This window comes from Gavialis gangeticus, unplaced genomic scaffold, assembly GCF_001723915.1.
Source record: "Gavialis gangeticus isolate Ggan-Ray unplaced genomic scaffold, GavGan_comp1, whole genome shotgun sequence".
Classification (NCBI taxonomy): domain Eukaryota; kingdom Metazoa; phylum Chordata; order Crocodylia; family Gavialidae; genus Gavialis; species Gavialis gangeticus.
This window is the reverse complement of record NW_017729033.1, coordinates 41,663,509-41,667,946: the sequence shown is the minus strand read 5'-3', so window position 1 is coordinate 41,667,946 and position 4,438 is coordinate 41,663,509. Positions and strand designations below refer to the sequence as shown.

General features: G+C 40.9%; 1 protein-coding gene across 2 annotated transcripts in view; it reads right to left on the bottom strand.

The window, feature by feature from the left end:
• Nucleotides 1-4,328, bottom strand: part of PACRGL (PARK2 coregulated like) — a 39,359-nt gene extending 35,031 nt beyond the window's left edge. The window contains exon 1 of one of the 2 annotated variants that reach the window (XM_019526552.1): nucleotides 4,224-4,328. The gene's annotated coding sequence lies outside the window, so the exon portion shown is untranslated. Of the gene's footprint in view, nucleotides 1-2,343; nucleotides 2,670-4,223 lie in introns of those variants that run through there. The other variant, XM_019526553.1, reaches the window with a different exon arrangement.
• Between the last annotated feature and the right edge of the window lie 110 nt (nucleotides 4,329-4,438).

Genomic DNA, 4,438 nt, shown 5'->3' with positions numbered 1-4,438 from the left:
GAACATAGGAAACAAAGTTAAAATTAAACTAGGAAAAGACAATATGCTGCCAAAACCACTAGAAAATAAGTATGTATCATGCATTAACTAAACAAAAATATTTTAAAATTAGAAATATGTTCCCATTATAACCTGTATGGTTCTAGTTTGTTTTTTTTTATGAAATAGAGGAAAATGTGTTACATACCAAATCTTCAGTGTACACTTTAATGAAAAATCTAAATTATTTCTTGAGAATGACAGATAGTAGAATCATGGGTTCGAAAGACACCAAAAAGATAACCTAGTCCAACGGTTTTCAACACTTTTAAAATCAAAGCACCCCTCACAAAATGCCAGCAACCTGCTTTCACTCATTTTTTTGACAACGGAAAAATAATAAGAGCAAGTTTTCTGTTGCGAAGAACTCAGAAAGACCACAAGTCAGAATATTTTTAACACTATAAATTCGTATTTGCTGTTTCTGGGTTCATCTAATGAACCATATGTAGGTGTTCGGCACACTTGCTAATATCCCCATAATGCCATGGCAGTTTTGTTGACAATTACCAATCTAGACAAACCACATGCACAAACTCAGGGTTCACCATTCCTAAATCATTCCAAGTAAAATATTTCCCGATTCCAAAAAGATCCTGAATTTAAAATGACCCTCCAATAATTAGATTCAATACATGGCAAATTATAACAAATTCATACATTTTCCATGTATAAATCTAATTGTTTAAATACAATTATCTAAACAACGAGAGTCATCTTGAATTTGTCCCTGCCATCACTGCAATGGGGAAGTGACAGTGGGGCAGGCAGTGAAGGAATAGTAGAGAGGCAAGTGAAGAAAGTAGGTGGTGGGGAAAGCAATGAGGGGGCAAGGAAACAGCTGGGGAGTTGAGGGGGGAGGAAGTCAGGTGGCTTGCTCCCCCCTACCTCAAAACTTGCCTCACCACTGCCTGGTCCCTAAGGTTTCTCCATCCCATTTCTATCTTTGGCATTGCTTTTCAATCCCTTTGTAACTTGCTTCTGGAGCCTCATATTTTTCTGTATCTTTCTTAAAATGTCGTATGCAAAACTGAATACTCCAGCTGGGACCTAACTAGGGTCAAGCAGAATAGCGCTATTACTTCCCATATCTTGATTACACTGTATGTTACCAAAACCCAACTGTGTGTTTGTTTTTCTTGTGACAGCATCATATGGCTGTTCAGGTTCACACTGATTTGCTATAATCACGAGATCCTTTTTATGTGTGTTACTACCTAGCTAGTGATCCCTCATTTTTGCATTTGTGTTATAGGGAAGAAAAATCAAATATGCAGCATCTTATTTTAGGGACCTACCAAATTCATGATTGCACAATTTTTGCAGAAACCAGTTCAGGTGGGCTTCATGAAAAACAGCAGACTTGGTGCAAAAAGAGAGAGAAAAGAAAAACACCCCCAACCCCAAAAAACCCAGCAAGCTGAGAAAAGGGTGGTAAGCCCTGCACTCCTGCAGCATGGGGAAAGAGAGAGAAGAATGGGGGGGAGGGGCTGCAGGCAGTATAGGTCAGGACTGCAGGAGGCATGGGGGCTGCAGGCAGTATAAAAGGAAGCATCCTCTGTCCCCATGCTCCAAGACTGCAGGGCTTCCTGCCTTTTTCTCTGCTTGCTGGTTTTGTTTTGTTTTTTTGCAGCAAGCCCACCAAAATTGCAGAGCCCACTGCTTGGGAATGGTCTGAAACTGTGGCCTAATTACTCTAATGAAACCCAGGGAAGCCATTAATCCATGCTTAACCTGGGGATTAATGGCTTCCCCAGGCTTAGTCAGGGTACTTAAACCACGACCCATCAGTGGCATGGAAGTCCCCACCATACTCAGCCTGTAAAAATGGTGGCTGATCCCAGTATCTGCCTGTGAAATGGGCTGGCCATATCTTCAAGTTTGGTAGACCCCCTCCTTATATTCATTTAATTTTGCCCACAGCCTAATCGTTAAATTTGTAGGAAAAAATAAGTAAAACTCTTTAACTATTGATAATTCTACTTTCTATAATAATTTTTTAATGTCTAATATGATTTATTTTTCCTACCTACCCAGCACATTTAAAATAGTTTTTTTTCAATAAAACATAATTAGAATATTTCAACTGAATTCTAGTTTTCATTCATACAAATGCAGGCTAACACAAATCACAAAATAAAAACTAAGAATCATCTAGTAAATAAGACACATAATTTCTTTTTTTCTAACAGGTATATAAAAATTAGGAATCTAGATAAATATGCATTAAACTGTTTAGCTACTTTAATGGGTATATTAACATAGTATACCCAAATAGCTTCAAACTAAAAAAAAAATTCCTACCATATTTCTAAAGCTAGAACATACTTTTAACTGCAAATTATGTGGAGGCTGTCAAACAATAAGAAAGGTCATTTCTTAATTAATAATAGACCTTAAAAAAAACAAATAACAACTTTAGACACGCAGTGTACTTAAAGTACAAATGCAAAACAAATCAAAACCTATTATTTGAATAAAGATTTCCTACTTGCTAAATCATGAATCCCTTCAGCTGGATAATACCTAAGATTCTCCTTCTTGCCATTTTCAGAACACTGGTCTTCCCTGATCGCATCACTACTTTTGATTTTAAAATAGAGTCTACAGATTTATTAGTCTTTAATACATGAGGAAAAAATTACATGAACCTTACACTGACTGTTAATGGAACATAGTATGACTGAAGCTGGTCTGGAGCTGAGATGGTTCAGAAAATGTCCAAGAGGCAAGAATAATTTATGGTAACTTATTGGACCAACTGTATGGCTGAAAACCTTTGGACAAGCTTTTGGTCATCAAGCGCCCTTCTTCAGAGAGAAGCAGCTTATATTTGTTCCTGAAAATAAAAATGCAGCAATTCTATTAAGAGTTACAAAGATTTTGAAGATAAAAAGGAATGAAAACAATGTCATGTAAGAAAATTCTGGGATTTTGCATATAATAGGTAAGTGCCAATTTATAATCACCAAATTTCTTAAAGTAACTTTATTAATCTGTGATGTTGCAGAAAGTGTCAAAACAAGAGAACTTCGGAACATTTTCATATAGTAAAATCATAAAATAAAAATAAATGATAAAATTAAATATTAGCATCATGCCACGGCTAACTATTTCATACTGGTGCTGGTGCCAACCTTCAACATGTTAGGTAGCACAGTGAAACATCTGCCATTTTTCTGAAATCTGTACAACAAACCAGGATTAATATTGTTATACTGTTTGTATATCATTAGCATTTGCGCTTATAGCTTGTTTTAAACAGCACATTTTAAAAGGAAAAGAAATGCAATCATAGCATGGCCACCCATACAAAGACAGCTTTTTCTCTGAGAAGCAATGAAGACATGCAAACAGTTTAATCAGACACAAACCAGAGAAGTCTTGTGGTTTTTTGTTTTGTTTTCATTTGGTTTTTATGTGCTGCACAAAGAAAAACAAGGAAAATAAAAATAAAAGGTGTGCAAGTGGATTACTACAAAATGTCAGGGTCAAAAGAAAGGAGGTCAAGGATCCTGTTAGAGTGAAGGACTACAATGAAGTTAAACATACAAAGAACCGAAGAGTTGGGTGGAGGAAAAGAGGCCTTTTACCCAGAAGACCATAATCTTCCAGAAAGTCAAGTCGAAAACCAGAGGGACCTGAACAGCTGTGTCAGAAAGACATCAAAGAAGAGAAGCAGGATTAGAAGTGATGTGAACCCACACCCCCGAGGTGCCAGACCTGCCAACAGAAAAAAACTCCTCCCACTTCCACAAGCCTGATGAAGGGTGTTTGCTGGTCTAATAAAAGATATCATCTCTACTACGAGTCCCGACTGCTTGTACCTCTAGACGGATACGGCTCCAATCTGGAGACACTTTACTCTGCAAAGCCAATACCAGAAAAACCACAGGGGAAAGCCAGGAGCTGCCACACGCGTGTTGAAGAAGAGATGGAATAAGAGAAGCAGCTTGGATGCCTGGAAGCGAAGTGCCCCCACCTACCCCTGGATGCCGACATGCGGCCCAGGAGGGGGATCCCCTTCCGGCACGAGCACAGCGCGGCCGCTGCAGGCACGGAGCGGGTCCCGGCCCGGACAAAACAAGGGGCCTGAGCACAGACGCGCGCAGCGGGCCGGCAAAACCGCGCAGCACGGCTCCTTCAGTCCCGGGAAGTCTCCCCTCCCCCGGCGCGCCACTCACCGGCCAGCGCTGCAGAGCCCCTGCCTGGCGCCCGCACCGCTTCCGGGCCGTTGCTAGGGAAGCTACGGGCTGCCTAGAGGCCAAACTTCCCTGCAAGCCGCTGCCCTCGTGCATGCGTAGAAGAGCAGCCTTGGCACGTGTGGGCTTGGAAGACAGCGCCCAGTGGGGGGGGGGGGGGGCGGGGGGGGGCCCAGGGGGGGCGGGGGGGGGGGGGG